We start from the raw sequence: 25,395 nt of genomic DNA, 5'->3' as shown, positions 1-25,395 counted from the left end.
TAACAAACTAGATGACAAAAGTGTCAACCTGTTTAACCTAAGGTAATGATAATAGAAGAGAAGCTAATAATTAACGTTGGGTGCAGACGCAAACTGACTCCCTCTCCCCATCGTATCCCAGAACCTATGCATCCAATCAGTTGTCCCCCCCCCCCCCCCCCCCCGGCAACCAGCCATTCAACCCGTAGGAGGATTTGATACTGAAAGCCATCTCGGCGGGCAACTACACTGACCGGATTGGAGCTGGAGGCAGAGAAGCATTTTTCAATCTGTTACCCATAGCAACACTCAGCACACTGTCTTGATGTCAGCATACACACCTACTGTTTGGCCGAAACGAGGATCCCCTTGAGTCCTGGGTTTGTATTAACCTGACAGATTATTTCCCCTTTCTTTCTGTTTGCCCTATTTTCTTCTCTGTCTATCTTTCCAGAGTTCAGTCGCTTTCTCTCCGTTTCTAGTTACACCTTCCTTTACCGTCCAAATATCTGATTCATTGTCTTCTTTTCAATTTGATTTTTTTTTTTTTTGCATTCTTTCTCACTCTTTACAGAGCTAAGGCGGATGGGAGTGAAATATAAGGTTATGTGATGAAGGATGACCATTTACACTTACATTTACTCATTAAGCAGACTTTTATCCAAAGAGACTGAGAAGAGAAACCGCAATTAACAGACAAATTTGAATGCGACTACTAACCTGCACCACAGACTGCTATACTGTGCTCATATCAAAGCCAAGAGTGCATTTCAACTCGAGTTCATCCAGCGTAGGCGCGCCTCAGAGCATCAACGAGTCAGAAAACAGGCACATTTTAAATGCAAGTGGGAAAGGGCTCAATACTAGATGCTGAGAGTAACTGTGTTTAAGTAAGTGTAGGCACAAAAGTTCAGCTCCAATTTATATTCCAAACAACGTGCAACCAGAGACCACTTTAGGATTAAGGTAGGCCTTGAAGAGGAACGTTTCTACGTCTTTCTTGAAGGAAGTAAGCCAGTCAGGCAGCTCTGATGGAAACCGGGAGTTTGTTTCCACCGTTTTGGGGCCAGGTGAGCGAAAAGTCCAGGTGGGGAAAAAATCCGGACCTTCATTAGAAAGCAATGTCGAAAAGGGTAGCACCGAGAGGTCAACAAAAAGTCATATAGTACCGTTTTATCAGTGAGATGACCTGACACACTTTACCTGGTGTTAGATGTGCTGTGGAACGCACTTCTACCCAACTGAGTCATTAGTCCATGCAAAGGACGACATTCAACTATAACTCGGCTTCTTTTCAAAAGCCTGGCTCTTATTTTCATAGTTTTTGCCAGGGTACATATCGGTTATGATAAAATGTTACTCACCATCTTGGACACAGGACTTATGCTGGACACAGCTTCATAACGGTGTCTTATGGGGCAACTTTAACCCAGTTATTCAAACCATCCCATATTATCAACAATGGTCCATGACATTGCTTTGCTACTTCCTGGTTCAACTTGTAGGGATGACCATCTTACTTAGCACAAGTAGTAGTAACCATGGATAAACTACACAACTAAGAAGTCGTAGAAAATGGGAGATTATGTGCTCAGTCTAACTGAGGCACTAGAGGGGGTTTGTCGTCGTTGAAAGGACAGCTTTTTTTTTTTTTCCCTTTTTTCTCCCCAGTTGTATCTGGCATATTACCCCACTCCTCCAAGTTGTCTCGGTCGCTGTTCCACCCCCTCTGCCGATCCGGGGAGGGTTGCAGACTACCACATGCCTCCTCCGATGCATGTGGAGTCGCCAGCCGCTTCTTTTCACCTGACAGTGAGGAGTTTCACCAGGGGGACGTAGCGCATGGGAGGATCACACTATTCCCCCCAGTTCCCCCTCCCCCCTGAACAGGCGCCCTGACCGACCAGAGGAGGCGCTAGTGCAGCGACCAGGACACATACCCATATCCGGCTTCCCACCTGCAGATATGGCCAATTGTGTATGTAGGGACGCCCGACCAAGCCGGAGGTAACGCGGGGATTTGAACCGGCGATCCCCGTGTTGAAATGACAGGTTTTAAGGCCTGTATTCTGATGCCCAAAAAGACATCATTGTAAAGCTTTATCTAGCAGTGCTCCCATTTCCAAAATCTCCAGAATGAAGCCTGCGAGTAAAATGTCATCATAAGCCATATGCACGATAGCAGAAACCGAGAAAATGAGACCCAGGTTGTAAATAAACGGAACAAAAAGGAATTATCCTCTAAAGAGTGTTTAAGTATTCGCAACAGGGCATGGGGAGCATGGAGAAAGTCAGTTGGGGAATGTCAAAGAAGGATTACAGAGAGACCATCCTTACTGATGACAATAAACAATTCTGCAGTTTGTGTGACAGTACTGTCTCTGAACCATGTTGATAACAAGGAGTGTTGTGGAGACAGACGACAGCCTATGTCATGGTGAAAAGTACAGACATGTGGGACGCAGGGGTAGGAGGTAGCAGGGTGCAGACACACTGAGCCTGTGTTTCACTACCCCACGGGGGCTGCAAAACACAAATTCCCTAAAAAATTGCAGACCTACAATATAAAATGATGCAATTGTGTGGGTACATGAGGTTGACAGAGAGAGAGGGGGGGGGGGAAGGGAGACAAGCAGACAGGGAGATGAAAACACATACACAAGAATATACAAATTCTCTACAAGTGCAAAAAATCTCAGTATTTTCAATGGTAAGGTCACTTGATTCTGCTCAGATCCACATATACAAATAGGGAAGGAGTCTGGCGAGCAGGTCCGATGGGGTGGGGTCATGTAAATGCATTTATAAAAAAGAGCGAGCCATACCACAAAGAGGCAGAAGGACGAGTGTGAAAAGAGAAATAGTAAAAGACAGAAAGACAGCGGAGGGAACAGTCACGAATGGAATGGAATAAGAAGGCGGGTGACCTTAATCACACAAATGAGCACACACGCTCACAAACACATGCACTCACGCTCAAATACAAACACACACACAAACACACTCATGCTCAAATACAAATACACCCCACACACCCACACACACACCCACCCACACACACCCACACACCGACAAACCTGCATGTGTCTGTGTTTGTACAGAGGTACTCTGTTTCATTACAAACCCATTTCCCCTGCCTAATACCCAGACAGGAGCCGGCGATAAGGAATGTACACACCCTCCTCTGCACACAACAGCTCATTTGAGCAGAGGAAATTGGAGGGATGGGAAGAAAGAAGGCGAGCATGGAGTGGTGTGAGGAGGAAGGTATAGGGAGGGATGACAGCGAGCCGGACGGCGTAGAGCAGCAGTCAACCACTGTTAGCGAAGACGAGAGATAAGCCTGGTCCGCCACCTGTAAATGGCAAAGGTGTGAGTCTGAGATATCAGGGAAGAAGGAGGGAGGGGGGTCCTAGTGTGGATAAAGAACAAAAGGAGGAAAGGAGAGAGGAGAGGAGGGAGCGTGAGGTAGAGAGGTATGGAGGGACTGATTAAACAAGCAGGGGAGGAGTCAGATGACACAGCGGATGGAGATGTGAGGCCAAGGCAGAGGAAAAAGATGGCTGAGGACTGACGAATACAGTGTGGAGGGAGTTAGACGGGTGCAAAAATGAAAAGGGAGAAGACTGCGAAGGCAGGCTCCAAACGGACAGAAGGTACAGCGCGGAGAGGGAGCACGTCACTGTGATAATGGCGACTATCACATTTTCCAGTGACACCACTTAAGGCTATTTCAAGGGCAAAGGATAAGACATGCAGGCAATGATGCATACAGAACAGCACAAATGTATGAGGGTTGAAGTTGGGGGGGAGGTTGTTGCTTACGCTAAGGGCGCTGCACTTTGGCCCATACCAAAGGTCATGAGAAAACACAAAAGCTACAGAAAACGTCTTTGGGGTGTGTGAGGTGTCATGAAAAAAAAAAAGGCCACAAGCAAATTAATATCTGGGTTGAGAGGCCAGAGAATGATTGGGGGTAAACATTGCTGACTCCAGACTTTTCAGTTTGATCTGAACCAAAATTACAGCTGTGAAACATCCTTGGACCACGTGTCAGAGCATATAGCCCAACCGTGGTCCAACAAAAAGAGGTGGTCTCGCATCAAACTGAACCATGGTTTGGTTTGTTTGTAGTGTAAAAACATTTTTTGGATGGTTCGGACTTTTGGACCAAATACAGGAGGTTCCAGCAAGCTATCGTCAGAACCAGAAAAAGGAAAAATGAGCCGGTCCAACGACGTTATAAAAAGTCAACTGGGGAAAAAAACTCATAAAAATGCCGACGCTTGTTCGAATCCCCATGTTACCTCCAGCTTGGTCCGGTATTCCTACAGACACAACTGGCAGTGTCTGCAGATGGGAAGCCAGATGTGGGTATGTGTCCTGGTCGCCGCACTAGCACCTCCTCTGGTCAGTCGGGGCGCCTGTTCGGGGGGTAGGGGGAACTGGGGAGAATAGCGTGATCCTCCCACGTGCTACGTCCCCCTGGTGAAACTCCTTACTGTCAGGTGATAAGAAGTGGCTGGCAACTCCACGTGTATCAGAGGAGGCATATGGTAGTCTGCAGCCCTCCCCAGAATGGCAGAGGGAGTGGAGCAGCGACCGGGACGGCTAGGAAGAGTGGGGTAATTGGCCGGGTGCAATCCACAAATAAATAAATAAATGCCAACAGTTTCCAGGTATTTTCAGAGAGGATGAGAGAGAGACCATATGAGAGGACGGCAAAGCAATGCCACCTGAATATTATTATAGTGACAATGAAATGAATCTGTTCACTCCTTTTCTCCATTAATTTAACCAGCGATAGAAGGCTACCCGCCGAACTGACAACACACCGACGTCAGACGCATGCCCGTCTACAAACCATGTCAAGTATCATTCAATGTCAAGTATAGGGAGATGCAGCCCACATTGGTGATGGCGACAGGAAGTAGGCATGTCATGTTCTTTAGTTCGCTCACATAATTGCGATGTGAAATCAAAACTAACCGGATCAAATGTATAATTCTTCTTCTTTCAGCTTTGGTTCAGACTTTCAGGTGTGAAAAGACCCTAATCTGTATTCATCCATGCAAACGGGTGGCAAACATCAGAGAAAAGATAGTATTCACACACACACACACACACACACACACACACACACACACACACACACACACACACACACACACACACACACTTTAGAGGGGCCTTGCTCGAGACATTTAAACACACATGCTCTATTCAGCAAGACATGGTAAAATAAGCATTCAAACACACATGCAAACCAGGACAACACTAGGTTCATCATCACAGACACTTTAAAGGTAAACTGCTTCAACATGCATCTTCTGATCAGTTCTCCACTACTCTTATTTATAGCAAATGCTAATTTGAGTTGATCTTTATGTTGACAGTACTTTAATTTAAGGTCACCTACGTTACTCTTGCACTGAATCTAAGTCACTCTAGAAAGAAAAAGACCCTCCCCCCAAAAAAATGCCTGTATATTATAAAAAGTTTTTTGTTTTTTTATTGCTATTTTGGAATGAATAATGTATGCTGTACGTGAACCAATTCCTGCTGTAAATCTTGACCTTTGAACAATTCCCATTTCCTTCCCTGCAAACCTCCGCTCATCCATTATTGCTCAGTGAAGCATCCATCACACTGCCTAATGGTGGACCAATACTGTCTGCTTGCTACACAGGATAAATGGAGCACCTCCTCACTACCCCTGACCAAACTACCGCTTGACACTAGAAACCAGGTCAGCCCCTCGTAAGACGAGGACAGCTGCAGAGAACACTTACTTACACAGAAACACACTCACACGCATGCATGCACACAGGCATACACACAAAGAACGAGTCCACCTGTGCTTCCATTTGGAATTCGCAGCATGGTGAAGATGAACAGAGGGACAGGAGGTAATTGTAAAATCTAAAATCAAACACAAACAGAAAGCGATGTCTCCCTGTAATTGTCCGTTCTTGCATGACTGACCGTCTGCCGTGTCTCCCTCCCTCACCGCTGCTTTTCCACCATGGAAAAAAAAAAAAGACGTCTCACTGAGATTCCTCCAGACAATCAGACAGAAGAGAGGCGCTGTTATAATCAGGGACCGCAGCGGGATGATTACCGCCTTACAGACTTGAACACCAAGGCATCCTATTACAGTGAAGCAATGATTACCATGATTAGACGATTCTCTGTGCTTTTTTTTTTCCCAAGACAGCTGAAAAGACTAACAAGTGGCCGGATGCTGTCTACTAATCGGTGTGCGTCATTAGATGGGCAAAAGGAAGAAAAGCAAACTAAGCCCCAGTCAAATCATTTTTTTCTTTTGTCAGTTACACATAGGGAGATAGCGAAATAACGATTTACATCACAGGCCATTACTTACACAGAAATAACCAAGTAATACTGGGTAAAATAAATGTAATTGAACTATGCCTTGATGCATGCTCAATAATCCAGGTAAGAAAATCAAAGAAAGTTGATTCAGTTCATCTGGACACAATGCTGATACATGTCATCACTCAACTCAGTGACCTCTTCGATCTCAACTGACTGCAGGTACCCCCGCCCTTATAAACAATACAGTAGCATAACGACCGAGACCAACGATCACTCTCATACGTATGCAAACAGCTGTGACCATTAACTAGAGTTACAATGGCCTTCTGTACTATCCATAGAGTATGTCTGGGAATGTTTGCAATCACAGCTCTCCTGTGTTGTGCCATCCTCTTGGCCAGCATCTGTTTAGTTTCCCCAATGTACAAGTCACGCCAATCCTCCCAGCACTTAACAGCATACACTATATTGCTCTCCTAAGAGTAAATCTGTCACCATCTTACAATGCTGTGATTGCAAACATCCCCAAATCCTCACATGGCCATTGTAACTCTAGTTAATGGTCACGGCAATTTGCATATGGAATTGGTCATTGGTTTCGGTCGTTATGCCACTTTATTGTTTATGAGGGTGGGGCGATATCTGCAATCAGTTGAGACTGAAGAGGTCACTTAGATGAGTGATGAAACGCTTCTGTCAATAAAAGTTGTGTCCAGATGAACTGATTCACTTCTTTGAATTGAACTAGCACTATTAATTACTGAGTAATACATGAGTAAAACGGGGACTTTCCTGTGTCTTTGCCTCCTTGCCATTATTATGTGATAATTCACATATCACATTGTGCCTAACACAAGTTTTTTTAATCCTGCTGTTAGCTGTTTAACTTGAACATAAGATCAATATGGCGGCACGGTGGCGTGGTAGCACGGTGGTGCAGTGGTTAGCGTATACAGCAAGACGGTCCCGGGTTCAAGCCCTGAGGTAGTCCAACCTTAGGGGTCGTCTCGGGTCGTCCTCTGTGTGGCGTGTTCTCCCCGTGTCTGTGTGGGTTTCCTCCCACAGTCCAAAGACATGTAGGTCAGGTGAATCAGCCATACTAAATTGTCCCTAGGTGTGAATGTGTGTGTGTGTGTGTGTGTGTGTGTGTGTGTGTGTGTGTGTGTGTGTGTGTGTGTGTGTGTCCGCCCTGTGATGGCCTGGCGGCCTGTTCAGCGTGTCTCCCTGTCTGCCGCTCAATGACTGCTGGGATAGGCTCCAGCATCCCTGTGACCCTGAGAGCAAGATAAGCGGTTTGGATAATAGATGGATGGATAAGATCAATATTAAATGTCCTGCTGAGCAACATGGTCGTAGTAAAAGTAGTATGACGTTCGATATCGGTTTAACAGCAAATTACTATCTGACCCTGCAACACAAAGGATTCAATTGATCCCATACAGTGTTTTAATGTAAACTGTATTCAACTGTATTCAACAGCACATTATAGAAAACCCTCTATGTTATTCATATTTTACCAATCATCATAGTCCCATTACATCTATTTTCTATTAAATGAATGACATGTATTTGAAAGGGTTACAACAAGCACATAATGAGAGAGACAGAGCACCACTTTTTGTGTGCCCTGCAGAAGGAGGAGCACATTCAAAATGCATTGGCACAATCAAGAATCAAGTTGCTATCCTGAACCCCTTATTTCTTTCCACAAGGACTGAGCAGCCCTTTGGCGGTTTGATTAAGTTTGTACTTTGTCTGCATGTTTGAAGTGCCAGCACTTTTGTGAAATAGACAAACTGCCAACTGCAGTGAGCAGTCCTCACAGAGGTCAACCCCTAAACGGGAGAGTGTGCTCGTGTTAAGCTGGACGTGCATCCATGTGGAAAGGGAGACTCTCGAGGAATACGTCAAGTGTGCCCACTTTCCCCACTGTTATTTGCCGTCGCCATCGAGCCCATCTTGATAGCATTGAAAACTGAAACACGATTTTTAGTTATTCAGTGATGAGAAACAGAGTGCAAGTCTCGCTATACACAGACGACCTATTGCTATATGTGTGTAATCAATCATCTAGTATCCCCTACATTTTGTCAACGTCAACTCTAAATACTTTTGGCGCATTTTCAGGGTATAAATTGAATATTCAAAAAAGCGAATGCTTCCCTATTAATCAACCAGCCTTAGAAATATCACCGTCATCAATTCCATTCCAGCTCTCCAAATCAGGGTTTAGATACTTTGGCATTGTTATTACATGGTCCATTAATTCATTACGTGAAAAGAATTCTATGGTCCTAACAAAAAAAACAAAAAGTCTGACTTACAAAGATGGCGTCACTTGCCTCTTTCTCTGGCAGGGAGAGTGCAAACAATTAAAATGAACATACTGCCCATATATTTACACATTTCCAATGTATCCCCAACTTTTTACCCAGATCTTTTTTCAAATCTATTGACTCTGTCATCTCCTCATTCATATGGGCGGGCAAGAATTTGAGAATCAGTAAAGTCTCTCTGCAACGGAATAGGTCATCAGGCGGACTTGGCTTACCAAACTTTCTGTGCTATTACTGGGCTGTGAATATGCACAAGCACAAGCTTCTACTTTGGTTTACTTCCCCGCAGAGTAACTGGTGCCAACTCGAGATTAATACATGCATATCCTCTTCACCCCAGGCTCTGGCATGCGATATCCTGCCCCATCTCTCCCTCAATATATACAGCTAATCCCATCATTATTGCCACCTTGAAGATATGGGCACAAATAAGATGACATTTTAAGTGGTCTGCCACTCCACGATCAACTCCTATTTGCAATAATCATCTTTTTTATACCTGCTAGAATGGATCCTAGGTTTATGTACTTGGCTAGAAAGAGCTTGCATTGCTTGAGGGACTTGTATGTGGACAGGTTATTTGCCAACTTTGATCAACTGTGCGCCACTTTCAAACTAAACAATTCAGACTTTTTTAGGTACTTTCAACTACGGGACTTTGCGAGGACTCATTCTTCGGTCTTCCCTCAAATTCCACCCACCACTGGCACAGATCACATACTCAAGACTGATACTTTAACCAAGGGCCATGTCTCTTACCTTTATGACTGTTTATCACCTACAAATGAATTGATTTTAGAGAAAATTAGAGCAAACTGGGAGAGCGAGTTACAGACTACTTTCTCCGATCAATTCTGGGAAGAAGCCCTAAAAACTGTGAACTCGTCCTCCTCTTGTGCCTGGCTTAGCCTTATCCAGTTTAAGGTGCTTCACAGACCCCACTATAGTAAGGCTAAGCTTTCCAAAATTGACAAATCGAAGATAAATGCAATTTTTGCTCACTTTCTCCATGTGATCTGACACACATGTTCTGGTCATGCTCGAAATTATTTAGGTTTTGGGAATCTTTTTTCAATGTAGTCTCCGAAATAACACAAACTCAAATTTCACCATCTCTTCACATAACCATTTTTGGAAGACCAACAGAAGATAACATCACAACTAATATTCAAACTAATGTTATTGCCTTTACCTCACTAATTGCATGCAGAATCATTCTCTTGCTATGGAAATCCTCTCTACCCCCATCATTTAAATCCTGGCTACGCGATGTAATGTCCTTCTTGAAATTGGAAAAAATTCTCCATAAGGAGTTCCACTGACAGATTCTTTTCCCATTGGCAACCATTAATCAGTTATTTTGATCGACTTGCCTGCCGGTAAAATTTCATACTGGAGGTGTGGTGTGGTCCTGTCTGCGACATGTGGGTGCCTTGCTGCCTGTTTGCCACCCGGCCCCTCTTTAAGGGGACGTATGCATGGTTAATGGGGTTATATGTATGCTCTGGGGTGTACATACCCTAACTGCAGGTCCCAGACTATGTTCGAGACTCTCAGCAGTACTGCAACGGTCTTGGTGCAATTAACGAATGCGTTTACTCATTGTATTTATTTTTTTACATTTTTTTTCCTTGCCTTCATGAGTATAACTTATACCAATACTTATATACATCTCTATTTTTATACTGAATTGTAGGGTCATTATTTACTTAAGTTTATTTATGGTCATTTCTATCTTTATTTATACTACTGTAGTAATTTATTTCTTGTGGAAGAGTCCTCTGGGATGGGGTGTAAGATCGGTGGTTAAGGGGTTTTTGGGTTGGGAAGAAAACGAAAAAACTGAAAATGCCCTGTGTATGACATTTTCTTCTATTTTTGTGCAACAAATTGCTGCATTTTCTTTAATAAAGTATTGTTAAAAAAAGAAAGAAGGGAGAAAGAAAGAAGAACAAATGTCACAAATGTCACAAAGGTACGCAAACATGTGCACGGGCAGAGATTGAACTCACATGCACCCCTTCCGTGTGTGCTTATTTTTGAACAGCTAAAGACAAAGACAACAATACGCAGGGCAGGCAGGTAGGTAATCTCAGGGTAACATGCTTCTATTCACCCAGAAACACAAAAGGGGTTTTGGAGAGATCCCTCAGAGGTTAGGACTAATCCCCCTGTAACTCATCTAGCTACTTATGCCCATTGTGCAGCCATGAAAAGCACAGGCAATCGCCATGTCCTAATGTGCGTGGAAGTATGCACGGGTTAGTGTCTTTTGTGTGTGTGTGTGTGTGTGTGTGTGTGTGTGTGTGTGTGTGTGTGTGTGTGTGTGTGTGTGTGTGTGTGCACTTTAGTGCCACAGAGGAAAAGTCTTGGTTGTGAGTGACAGAAAACAATGGAGAATAGCTGTCTGAGTTGCATCATATTTCATTATCTCACAGGCATCAGAGACACAGCCCTAAGAAACAGAAACACTCTTTATCCCTCACCAAGGCACGCACACACACACACACACACACCCAGACACACACACACACCCAGACACACACACACACACACACACACACACACACACACACACACACACACACATACACACACACACACACACACACACACACACACACACACACACACACACACACAAACCCCAAAGGCAAACTCTGGACTAAACCACTTCAAAATATATATATATATATATAAAACAGTGGACTATAGGATTTTCACATTAATCTACTAATATAATTCTCTGTATCTATATGATGAGAGGATTACTATAATTCATAAAATCTATTCATTTTCTTAATTTATTTTTTATTTTATTTTTTTTTATGGTCCCCTGTACCAGAAATCTCTGAGGGACTGGTTCATGTTGCAGAACCTGGCACAGCAGCCATTTGCCAAGGACACTTTGGGGATGGCTGCCAAAAGAGTAACTACAGTGTACAAGAATGTTAATGAGATGTAATGAGGCAAACTATATACAACTATTTATACAATGTAAGGCATTCATGCTCGACATTATATCAGGAATGCCCCTTCCATTCGACAGAGGGGACAGGTCACATGATGGAAATGTCATCATTTATCGTTCAAAAATCCTTTAAAGATGTTTTGTGCGGGCATTTTGTTTGAGATCGATCTTCAGGAATTAGTCTCAGTTGAATACACGTGTGTGGTTGTATGTGTATGTGTGTGTGTGTGGGGGGGGGTCCTCTCTCCTATTGCAGTTGCTAACTCCATGCATACATCGACTCTGTGTGTTCGACTTCCCATTTAGTTGAGTCTGTCTTGTTGTCGAGTGCGTACTGCCACAGTGGGCGGAAGTAGAGCCTTCACATTTGTACTATCGACTGGACTTGTTTATCTCAGGGAAGCTAACTGGCCACATACAAATCTCCCGCTCTGCTTTAAAAAAAAAAAAGAGGTAACTTCCTACCACGCGAGTCCAGTAGAGATTTCTTTCCTCTACATGAATGGGTATGGGTTTAAAGAAGGCGGTGACAGTAGCAGAAACAGCGTTAGCAGCGATACACCACTGGTAATGCAGCGGTTAACAAGAGCGATCCAAGACCACGCGCTGCCAAGCTGTCAAAACACACAGAGTCCATAAAGTGGAACGTTGCCTGGCTACAAGACACGGCTTTACACGAGACAAGCCTGTGTGAATAATTCATCGCTTTAGTTTACTGTATAGTTTCATTAGAGCCTGGGAACCCTCGATAAAGTGAAATGGCACACAGCGCGGAGCCGCTGGTTTGGAAACATTCTGATCACCGTTGTCAGTATACGCTCCGCCATTCATGGAGGCGACGCGAGAATTCGGGGAAGACAGGTGTTGTAATGACGTGGCATGGGACAACAATGTCACAATGAAAGGGAATACAAGATTTACTTGTTAAAGGGCATCCCGTACTAATTCTTTCTTTGACTGAAACAGGTTTTGGGCCAGGCCAAATGACTATGTCTCACTCGAACGTATCGTCATGTCTGCGGAAAAAGAAGCCTGTAGATTATCTCGTACTGAGCATTGATATGAGCACGTGTTGTGTGACTGCCTACAGTAGCTGGGAAATTCCAGGGGTGTCATTGAAATGGCCATTGAAAGGATATGGGGAATTAAATAAACTTAATGGTATTGAGTAATTTAACAATAATGTAACTGAGGCTTCACTTGAATAACAAATAATCCTGTCTTGTTCTGCCATCACCACTGACTAGTATGTTAAACATATTAACACATTCTCTTACGTATTTGAGTAAAATGAAGATTTTCAAAGATCCAATTGGTTTCTTAGTGAGAATATCCATTATGGATTACAGTAAAACCGTGTATGCCTTAATTCTTGAAGACTAGCACTCGTTAATATAATATTTTTTGCAGCCCATAAAGGTTAAAAAAACAACAACTTTTCAATCATTGAAGCATGGATTTGAGACTTCTCAATTCATTCAACAAAAAAAAAAGAAAAAAAGTGTGTGAATTTGACAAAGAATGTACGAGACTGCAAATTTGGTTTGGGGCATAACAGAATAAATACGGAGGATGGAGAGCACAGCAAGAAAGCAGAGTATGTTCCTGGCCCTTCATTTAAAGACTGGGTGAACTCGGTTTGTGGAGGGTGAATGATAAAAGATGGCTCTGAGGCATTTCCTTTTATTTCTCCCACTTCTCTCTCTCTCTCTCTCTCTCTCTCTCTCTCTCTCTCTCTCTCTCTCTCTCTCTCTCTCTCTCTCTCTCTCTCTCTCTCTCTCTCTCTCTCCCCCCCCTCCCCCCTGGTAAACTATAAAGGACAGCTACCAACCCTGACTACAATAGGGTGGTTGGTGTTATTAGCCAAGGGAAGGAAAGGAGACTTAGCTTCGGGGCTTTAAGTCTAGACTTCGGAAACTCTAACAATCATTTGGCAATCATATCATCACTGAGCCTTTGTGCATGATATAAGCCCATGCATTAGTCATCATGTGTGTGTGTGTGTGTGTGCGTGTGCGCGCGCGCGTGTGCATATGTGCATATATGTGTATTGGTCACAGTAACAGCAAAGAGCAGGTCCTCTCTTTTTGTAACCATCCTCTGAACTCTGGTCAGTAGTCAAGGACATCTTCGGTTCCCACATAAGAGCCACACCACTGCTTCACTGCCTCCCTTCAAGATTAGAAACAGCCACTAAATCCTGAGCCTCTCTGCTTCCCTGCCTCCCCAGGTCTGGGGTTAAGTAATTGGTTTGGCATGGACAACTCACTGACAACTGCATAGGGAACCTGCATGGGCAGGAGTTCAACTCACATACTGTAATGTCACAAAAAAATCTTTACATCAAAAACGTATCTCAAATTAGAGCACGCATAATTGGTTGAATCTTAGAAAGAAAAAAAAACACTTAAAAGATCAATTTTTAGGACTAACACATTTCTCTGCATTAGAGAATTTGGCCAGTAAGTGCATCTGTGAAGAGCAGGAATTCATTAAGTGCCCAAGTCTCATCTGAGTGGCTGTTCTTACACACACCACCTCCTACAAAATGAAAAAAGGGCAGAACATGCCACATGCACAGACAAATCTATGATGCTTCATGTTCACATGAAAGTAACAGCGACTTGACAATTACTTTATTCCTGTCATGATAGGGCGCCGCCAGTCAACATGAAAAACCCAGCTAGCCGCAAAAGGTCTATCTACACTGATTATATTTATCAGTATTTTTATTCAAGTACAAAACCATACTGTATTGATTTATCTTATTCATTATTTTAAAACCTGTATTGTTGGCTGTGATTCTTTGGATATTGTGGTTGATTGTGTTTTGTTTTGTTTCCCTGTGTCTTTAATGCACCGATCAGGAGCAGCGCTCTTAATTTCATTGTATGCTATACAATGACAATAAAGGCTTTTTCCCTTCTTCTTTGTGAGCCAAAACATTATGACCACCTGCCTAATCTGCTGTTAGTCCTCTGTGTGCCACCAAAATAGGCCCACCCATCAAGGCCTGGACTCCACAAGATCCTTGAAGGTGTCCTCTGGTATCTGGCACCAAAAATTTAGCAGCAGATCCTTCAAGTCCTGTAAGTTGCGAGGTGGAGCCACCGTTGATCGGACTTGTCGGTCTAGCTCACAGACGCTCAATCGCATTGAGATCTGGAGAATTTGAAGGCCAGGGCAACACCTTGAACACTTCATCATGTTCCTCAAACTATTCTTGAACAATGTGTGTGGTAGTGGGCATTATCCTGCTGAAAGAGGCCACTGCCATCAGGGAATACCATTGCTATGAAGGGGAGTACCTGGTCTGCAACAATGTTTAGTTTGGGGGCACGTGTCAAATTGACATAAACATGAATGGCTGGACTCTGGGTTTCCCAGCAGAACATTGCCCAGAGCATCACACTCCCTCCACCGGCTTGTTGTCTTCCCACAGTGCATCCTGGTGCCATCACTTCCCCAGGTAAATGGTGCATGCGCACACAGTCATCCACATCATCTAAAAGAAAACGGGACTCATCGAACCAGGCGACCTTCTTCCACTACTCCAAGGTCCAGTTCAGACGCTCGCATGCCCATTGTGGGCGCTTTCGATGGTGGACAGGGGTCATCATGGGCACTCTGACCTGTGTGCAACTACGCAGCCCCATACGCTGCAGGGTGAGATGCACTGTGTTGTCACACATTTCTTCCATAACCATCATTCAAATTTTCCGTAACTTCTATCGGTTTGGACCAGACGGGATAGCCTTCGTTGCTCTCACTCACTGATGAGCCGTGGGCACCCAAAACTCTGTTGTTGGTTTGTCCCTCCTCAGACCACTGTCGGTAGGTACTCACCACTGCTGACCGGGAGCACCCCACAAGCCTTCTGGCCATAACAATTTGGCCCTTACAAAGTCACTCAGGTCAGGTCTTTACTACTGCCCATATCGCCTGCATCCAACACATTGACTAGAAGAACTGATTGTTCACTTAGCATCTAATCTACCCAGACCTTGACATGTGCCCTTGCTTTGAAATGATCAACATTTTTCGGTTCACCTGTGAGTGGTCATAATGTTTTGGCTCATCCGTGTATCTGCTGCTTCTACAATGAAGTGTAACAGCTCCACCGTCAGACTTTATGGAATTCACCTCAGACTGTATCTTCCAATAATAGCACAGCAGAATTTACCACTTTAGGGTTGTTTGAGAGTGCAGCAGCAGTGCATCAAGTAGGGGAAAGTGTGACACTGGCTACGACCATGTGAACATTAAAACAGAGGATGTGGTTAAAGCTTCCTTGTCAATGAACCTAGACACTATTAAGTGTCCTTATACAATATGCTGAAACCCCCATCAGCTCCAGGGGTGCTAGTCCTGCAGCTGACCCTGTGCTGTGATCTCCTTTTTGCAGGAGGAGAAAATCATATTGCAAAAATTAAATCGTTAAAAAAAAACAACATTAACACTGCTGTGTTTTGTTTACTAGAAAGTGGCGGCTGTGTGAGGCCGTTTCAGAGACATATCAGGGGATTCGGATTCAGTTGGGCATTCTCCCTCCTGCTTGGCGGTGCATGGAGAGCTGTCTTTTTCCCCTACTCTGCTCCTCGCTGGACTGTTACAGAGTGTAAACCTCCGTCTCCGCTTCCTCGCAGCAGTAGGCTTTATTTGTTCCCATCCCTCATCCCCTCATGGAGACTATTAGATATCCTCCTATGATGTGCCATTGGGGCGCATATGGGGTTCTGTGACGTGCCTTTATTAATGAACACGTAATGAACGTTGTGAATTAACAACACTTTCAATTCAACTGGCACTTGAGCATGAAACACATTTTTTGTTGTTAATTATCATTTATATTAGTGCATAGAAGAAATTATTGCCTTTTAAGATGATATCTAATTTTAATGGCATTCATGGTTCTGAAATTCAACTGACCCTTTAACATATAGGCATGAGTTTTGTTATTATTTCTGTTAGTGCATATTCAAGCTAACAGTCAAGTTTGATAGCCTTGATAGTTTTACTGGAAATATGTCATTCACAGGTGACGATCTGTGTTTAACATTAAAAAGATGCTATTAAACAATAGTATTTGAATTTAAATAGGAAAAGGAGCTGGAGTTGTTCCCCGGGTGCTACAGCTGCCCACTGCTCCTAACAAATTTCACTGTAAACTACAATGGCAAAATAAAGTGGTTTTCTTAAATATATTTCCTTTGTGTTGATGCTACATTAATTCCATGATTTTACATTTAAATATCCATTATTACAAGCTTGAGTCTTAAGAGGAAAAAACAAATTAACCACAGAAAACTTAACAAATAATTAGTTTTGTTTTGTTTTGTTTTTTTTAATCGATCAACAGCCCCAATATAGATCAATAGATGTTCCCTGCAGGGATAAGTAGAGCGTTGCATTTTAGATATTGTTCACATTCTGGGACTATTGATGTGACAATCTTTGTTCATGCTGTGTCATTAACCTAAAAAAGCAACCAGACTAAGCATCAGCAGAATCTGGTTGCTTATTTACATTTACATTTACCATTACATTTACATCTGCCAATGTAGTGAATTCGGGGGGCAGCCTGGGAACCAGGACGCGAACCCGGATCTCCCACACCACGAGCGACAACGTTAACCAGTCGACTCAAGGGTCCGACCAATTAGCCAACAGCTAGCGAGTCTAGTCATCCATGGTCATTACACTACCCCCCTCCTTCAGGAAGCGCGTTCAGCATATCAGCTCCCTCACGCTTCTGGGCGCATGCACTTCCGATGGCCTCACGGTCTCACCATCCCACTTCTGACACCATCCGTCCACCCACTCATAAATTATCCGAACCACTTATCCTGCTCTGAGGGTCGCGGGGATGCTGGAGCCTATCCCAGCAGTTACTGGGTGGCAGGTGGGGAGACACCCTGGACAGGCCGCCAGGCCATCACACAGCGCCGACATATACACACACACACACACACACACACACACACACACACACACACACACACACACACACACACACACACACACACACACACACACACATTACATTACATTACACACACATATTCATACCTAGGGGCAATTTAGTACGTCCGATTCACATGACCTACGTGTCATTGGACTGTGGGAGGAAACTGGACCACACGGAGGAAACCCACACAGACACAGGGAGAACATGCAAACTCCAAACAGAAGACAACCCAGGATGACCCCCAAGGTTAGACTACCCTGGGGCTCGAACCCAGGACCTTCTTGCTGTGAGGTGACCGTATTAACCACTGCGCCACTGTGCCGCCTACGGGTTACCAATGACCGCCACCGGTACTGTTGGCAAGCAGGGTGCCGGTGGAAACTATGCTACTGTTGGACGAAGGAGAAGGAGAGGGGGAAGGCATGTCCAGAGGCAGCGGGAGAGGAGGAAGGGTAGAAGTTTGGAGGTGAGAGTCTGAACTTTGACAGTTGGCACTATGCCTGGTAAAGGGGGAGAGCTGGATGATATGATAGAAAGAAGAAAGGTAGGTATACTGTGTGTACAAGAGACCAATTTGAAGGGGAGTAAGGCTAGGAGCATCAGAGAGGTGGGTTCAAACTCTTCTACCATGGTGCGAATGGGAGGAGAGGTGAGGTAGGGGTCATTCTGAAGGAAGAGTATGTCAAGAGTGTGCTGAAGGTGAAGAGAGTGTCGGACAGAGTGATGAGTATGAAGCTGGAAATCAAAGGTGTATTGATGAATGTTATCAGCGCATATGCCCCGCAAGTTGGGTGTGAGATGGAAGAGAAAGAAGAATTCTGGAGAGTTGGATGAAGTGGTGGAGAGTGTACCCAAGGAGGAGAAAGAGGTGACTGGAGCAGACTTCAATGGGCATGTTGGTGAAGGGAACAGAGGTGATGAGGAGGTGATGGGTAGGTATGGTGTCAAGGAGAGAAATGTGGAAGGACAGATGGTGGTGGATTTTGTGAAAAGGATGGAAATGGCTGTGGTGAATACATATTTCAAGAAGAGGGAGGAACACAGAGTGAGTGGAGGAAAGTGCACACAGGTGGACTACATCTTATGTAGAAGGCAAAATCTGAAAGGGATTGGAGACTGCAAGGTGGTGACAGGAGAGAACGTAGCTAGGCAGCATCGGATGGTGGTCTGTAGGATGGCTTTGGAGACCAAGAAGAGGAATCGAGTGAAGGCAGAGCCAAAGATCAAATGGTGGAAGTTGAAGAAGGAAGACTGTTGTGTGGAGTTCAGGGAGGAGTTAAGACAGGCACTGGGTGGTAGTGAAGAGATGCCGGAGGGCTGGGCAAGCACTGCAGAAATAGTGAGGAAGACAGCTAGGAAGGTACTTGGTGTGTCATCAAGACATCCAATGGAGAAAAAACAGGCATAAAAAAATGAATGACCAAAATTAGGGGTTTTTTTTAACTACACCATTGGATTTTTAAGTGCCTGGAAATGGTATAAAATTGGTGTAAAAAGAGGCCTTAATACTTTAAAGTCAAAGCCCTGGAGATTTTGGTTTATGTTTGAGTTACTGACAAGAAAGGGCTCTGAACCCTTTCTTGTTTGCAATGGTGATGGACAGGTTGACGGACAAGATCAGGCAGGAGTCTTCGTGGACTATGATGTTTGCGGATGACATTGTGATCTGTACTGAGAGTAGGGTGCAGGTTGAGGAGAGCCTGGAGAGGTGGAGGTATGCACTGGAGAGAAGAGGAATGAAAGTCAGTAGGAGCAAGACGGAATACCTATGCGTGAATGAGAGGGAGGACAGCGGAATGGTGAGGATGCAAGGAGTGGAGGTGATGAAGGCATATGAGTTTAAATACTTGGGGTCAACTGTCCAAAGTAACGGGGAGTGCAGTAGAGAGGTGAAGAAGAGAGTGCAGGCAGGGTGGAGTGGATGGAGAAGAGTCTCAGGAGTGATTTGCAACAGCAGGGTACTAGCAAGAGTTAAAGGGAAGGTTTACAAGATGGTTGTGAGACCAACTACGTTATATGGTTTGGAGACAGTGGAACTGACAGAAAGACAGGAGGCGGAGCTGGAGGTGGCAGAGTTGAAGGTGCTAAGGTTTTCATTGAGAGTGATGAAGAAGGACAGGATTAGGAACAAGTATATTAGAGGGACAGCTCAGGTTGGATGGTTTGGAGACATAGCAAGAGAGGCAAGATTGAGATGGCTTGGACATGTGTGGAGGAGAGATGCTGGGTATATTGGGAGAAGGATGCCGAATATGGAGCTGCCAGGGAAGAGGAAAAGAGGAAGGCCAAAGAGGAGGTTTATGGATGTGGTAAGGGAGGACATGCAGGTGGCTGGTGTGACAGAGCAAGATGCAGAGGACAAAAAGAAATGGAAATGGATGATCCACTGTGGCGACCCCTAACGGGAACAGCCAAAAATAGTACTAATAGTAGTAGATTAAGCATCAGAAGGTTACTCTGGACCTCTCACTGGATGCCAATCAATCAGCCACCATGCTAATGAACCCATAATGCAATGGCCCTCATGGCAGAATTATTGGCCATTGTGCCCGTGTTCCAGCATAGTCATCGACCAGGCATTTTTCTGCACAGATAAGGGAATGAAGTCAAGTGAATGTGGAGCACAAATAGCCTCAATGAACACATTCACAGCAAATGGAGAGAATGTATTCACTTCACTCTAGTGCAACCAGCACAGACAGCTTTAAGCACCATTTGATTTTTCTCTGCCTTAAAATTTCAGTTCCCATTATTTGATTATTAAATTACTTAATTACTGTTTAATTACTAAAGCAGTTGGCATTATTGCACTTTTTGATGGAAGTTGTTACAAGGCTAACAATCTAGCAGCAGGGAAAATGGATGCATGCATAACATGAAAATAGGGAGGAGAACGGTGACACTGTTGAATCGCAGTACCAATGGTGAGCTGTTACATCATCAGTGTTTGCGTGAGTCCTTTCCCTCCTCTAGCCATGTTTCCTCTTTGTGCCACCCAGTGCAGGGGTGTGAGGGAAGGGGCCATGGAGGGCAAGACCCTGCAGGGAAATCAGAGCTCACTCTTTGCGTGATTCAATATCATGTTTGTGTGCCCATGAATGAATGAATGCCAAGGCATTTGAGTTGAGAACCAAGGCAGAAGCCGTAGCTGCTCTGTCCTTTAGGGGGGGACGACAGTTTTGGGAGATGCCCAGTGCTTATGGGCACAAATGCTCACATTTTCTCTCACATTTTCTCTCAGTAACACATGCACAACACAGGCCAACACAAATGGAGAAGGAGAGAGATGGAGAGAGACCAAATAAACTTGTTATTAAGAGTAGCAAATATGCTCTTGGATGCAAAATCACAATAAGCTGACTTTCAGAGATAATATAATGGCACATTTTAATCGCATTTAGAACATTTGGTGTCAGAACTGGGCAAACATTTTACAAAGCCGTTACTAATATGATTGAAAGTGGGTCAAATTTAATACCAAAAAAAAAGTTATTACAATCTCCCAGTCACTTCAGAACAGAAACGCAGTTGCTGCCATTCATTTGCACAGCCCATATAAAGCCTAGCAAAAAAAATGAAATGGCATGCATGGGAAAGCCCTTCAAAGCAACAGGATGGCCTGCAAACCTGGAGAGAGAAACAGTGGTCAATGCTTTCACATTGACACATTCCAAACAAGACAGAAATAAATATATATATATACATACATACATACTAAATTACCTGTTAACTACAGTCAATGTAATGTGTATGGACTGTAGTCTACTATGTGGTACTACTGTGTACTGAGTACTACTGTGGAAGCCTCTACCTGCTACACTCACACTTGCTGACAGTGTCCACATCAGTGCACATATCCCAACGTGCATCTGCTCCTCTCTGCTTGGCAAGACGGCAAGGAAGGGGAATTGTGAATTATGGAATCGGATCAAGACTTTGGGAATTCACTGAGCCTCATGTTGTTTATCAGACAACAGGGGAAATATACTGAGGATACACCGTTTTGAAGAAATTAAATTGGACAGTTTGCTAAGTTGCCGTTGTGTTGGTAAAACACAGATGTACATATACATACAAACATATATCCTCTATGGGTTATTTACAAGAGAGTTTAATCAATTAAACAAATGGGTCCTAAGTTTCAGCTGCCGAGACGAAACCATAAATAACTCAGAGACGGAAAAAAAATGTCTGAAACTCTTGCATTTCAACAGTGCAGTGCAGGTATTAAAACGATTATAATGTTACGCCAACAACCTAAAACACTAATTCCATCCTGGACGGGGGCGGACAACTACAAAGTCTATGATTCTGGATGTAAACTAAAAACTATGCTAGTTCATTCAAGATTCAAGATTCACTTTATTTTTCCACATTGTAGGAAATTTGGATCGGACTTCCACCCATGCTGTATGCATGTTGCATAAAAATGAATAAATACACATCCCACATACATAAAAGACAGGGTAGAACAGCTACAGGGAATGAGAAACATATTTAAGAACTTTATAATAAAACATACAGTGAAAAAAAAGACATACACCGATGTTAAATAGATAAGAAAGCAAGAAGAAAAGAAAGAAAGCCACTTTATTTGACACAACGAATTGTATTCTTACAATGAATTTGTCTTCTTCATTTAACCCATCCTATTGTAAAGGAGCAGTGGGCAGCTGCAGCGCTCGGGGAACAACCCCAGTTCTTCTTTCCATTGCCTTGGTCAGGGGCACAGACAGGCGTATTAATCCTAACATGCATGTCTTTTTGAAGGTGGGAAGAAACCGGAGCACCTGGAGGAAACCCACGCAGACACGGGGAGAACATGCCAACTCCACATAAAAAGGACCTGGGACGGCCTGGGGTTCGAACCCAGGACCTTCTTGCTGTGAGGCAACAATGTTAACCACTGGGCCACCGTGCCACCGTATAAACCTATAGTACAGAAAAAATTACAGAAAGACGCTACAAGCGGAGATAGCCGATCATCAACACATAAGTAAGAATAAAGCTCTGGTGGTTTTTATATTGATTTCATCTTTATTTCATCAACTGCTATTTAAAATTTTAACTGAAGTTGGGATAAAAGAGTTTTTAAATCCATTCAGCTGACAATGTGGTACTCTAAACCTCCTCCCTGACAGCAGTAGCTGGTTCTCAGTGGGTAACACACTGGATGGGTCAGTTATTATCATGTTGGCTTGCCTTAGAACAGCCTGTTCCAAGGTAGACTGCAGAGATGGATGCCGTCTGACACCTATTATCTTACATGCAGTCTGCATGAGTCGGACTAGTTTGGACTTCAACTGCACAGAGAGGTTACCAAACCAAGCTGTGATGCCATATCTAATTAGGCTCTCGAAGACCACCCGGTAACAGATACCATAAACTTCTGGTCAACACTGTGAGCTCTGAGTCACCGCAAGGAGTGCAGAGTTGTTGTAGTCTGCTGCAAAGACCATCAACATGCGTGCTCCAGGTCAGCATACTATCAATAAAGACACCAAGGTATTTGTATGAGGGGACATGTGAGATGGTTTCATCATGGATGACCACAGGCCTGAAGTCGCCCACTCCTCTGGGGTCAAACACCCTCTCCTCTGTCTTTTTAAAATTTTGCATTTCTAAATAATACTCTGAGATTCCATTGTCCTTCTTCATTAAACCTAAGATGGCAGTGTCATTTGAGATTTTAATGATGTAATTATTGGGATTACGGCTTCTACACTCATTAGTGTATAAAGCAAAAAGGACAGGTGAACTAACACACCTCCTGGGGGTACCCCATGTTCAAGGTTCAGGGTACTCAAAGAATACCATTAACATTGACCTGTTGTTTTAAGGTTGGTCAAAAACAAGTGGTGCCATCCAATAATGAGAGGGTGGACATTCAGCTAGTCCAGCTTCCTAACTAATAGATGTGACTGTACAGTGTTAATTGCTGAACTAAAATCCACAAATAAAACATGTACATAAGAAGCAGGATCTTCTAAGTGCTTAGGAATAAAATGCACGATTGGGGGCATCCAGGCAGTGTAGTGGTCTATTCTGTTGTCTACCAACATGGGGATTGCGAGTTCGAATCCCCATGTTACCCTCCGCCTTGGTGGAGCATCCCTACAGACATAATTGGCTGTTTCTGTGGGTGGGAAGCCAGATGTGGGTATGTGTCCAGGTTGCTGCACTAGCACCTCCTCTGGTCGGTCGAGGAGCCTGTTCAGAGGGGAGGGGGAACTGGGGGAATAGCATGATCCTCCCATGCACAACGTCCCCCTGGTGAAACTCCTCACTGTCAGGTGAAAAGAAGTGGCTGGGGACTCCTCATGTATCGGAGGAGGCATGTGGTAGTCTGCAGCCCTCCCCAGATCGGCAGACGGGATGCAGCAGCGACCGGGATGGCTTGGAAGAGTGGGGTAATTGGACAGGTAGAATTGGGGAGAAAAAGGGGGGGGAATCCCCCCCAAAAAAATGCACCATGGCTGCGACAGCATCATCTGTGCCTCTATTGAACCTATAAGCGAACTGAAAAAGATCTCATTAACAGTTGACTTCTTTTTTCAATAGGTTGATAAGGATTTTCTCACAACATTTCATAACCGCTGAAGCCAAAGCAAGTAAGTCCAGTATGCAGGTCCAAAGTCCAAGTAAGTATGTAAGTCCAAAGACTTCTGGTAGATGGGGCACCAGGCCTCGGCCATCTCTTCACTGCATGATTTCAGCAGGAACCCGGAGATGCCGTCCGGGCCAGAGGCCTTCCTGGGGCAGGTGCATGGGAACAGTCTTTGTACTACATGCCGGTCAGTGATCTTTGGACAGTCAGATAATAGATCATATATTCAGTGTTAAAAAGCAACAGTGGAGTATAATAGCAAAATCCCTTGTGTATTTGTCTAACTGAATTGTTGCTGCCATTTTCATCTTTTGCATGTTTGATGTGGGAGCTGCTTGAGAACCCAGACAAAGGAAGCGAGTAGAGAGGCTGGAAAGAAATTAAAGTAATTTAGAAACATGTCATTTTTTTTATTTATACAGTACAAGGACAATCTCGCGGGCACACACACACATACATACACATACATACATACAGACGCACACATACTACATACACACGCTGATGAAGAAACACAGAAGTCTGGTGACAATAAACCTTGGATGGCCACAGGGAAACATTAGCAAATACTTGGCTGCATGTGTGGCGCACCTGTCAAGACGGGTCTGCATCTCCACAGCACTGATGGCGATATGTGTCTTTCTACCCCTGGAGCTCCCTGACACCCCATTTAACCCAACTACACCAATTAATGAATCAGAGGTATTTAAAGAGGAAACACCACGGGGCACGATGAGACAGGAGGGGGAACAGCAGACATTAAAAAGGGAGAAAGAGAGCGCTTGAGGGGCAGGAAGAAAAAGAGCGGAGAGAACATGTTCAGAAAAGTCACTGATAATGAAGCAGCAAGACTTTGGGTTGTGTGTGTGTGTGTATGTATTTGTGTTTGTGTGTGTGTGTGTGTGTGTGTGTGAGAGAGAGACCCAGTTCATGACTTAAGTTGTATGTTAGTTATCCACCGACTCCATTATCATAAGACTCTCCAGCATGGCAGAACGGCTCAAAAAGTGTGTTTATTATTTCCGTAGGGTTGGATATGATAAGCTTCACTGGTGTTTACAAGCTTGCAGTTATAACTATGTTAATGTTTCATCCTGCTGACAGAATCCCTGTTCAGTGTATTAGCTCTACCATATACCTCTCTGGTTTGAAACCGCTCTACCCGGACAGGAAACAGCAGGGAGCATCTTCTTTC

At 44.0% G+C, this 25,395-nt stretch overlaps 1 protein-coding gene across 1 annotated transcript in view; it reads right to left on the bottom strand.

Annotated features, from left to right (window-relative positions):
• b4galnt4a (beta-1,4-N-acetyl-galactosaminyl transferase 4a) overlaps window positions 1-25,395 on the bottom strand; it is a 283,146-nt gene that overhangs the window by 209,071 nt on the left and 48,680 nt on the right.

Source organism: Lampris incognitus, chromosome 6, assembly GCF_029633865.1.
Source record: "Lampris incognitus isolate fLamInc1 chromosome 6, fLamInc1.hap2, whole genome shotgun sequence".
NCBI lineage: Eukaryota > Metazoa > Chordata > Actinopteri > Lampriformes > Lampridae > Lampris > Lampris incognitus.
The sequence above is the reverse complement of the archived record's forward strand: the minus strand, read 5'-3'. Positions and strand labels throughout refer to the sequence as shown.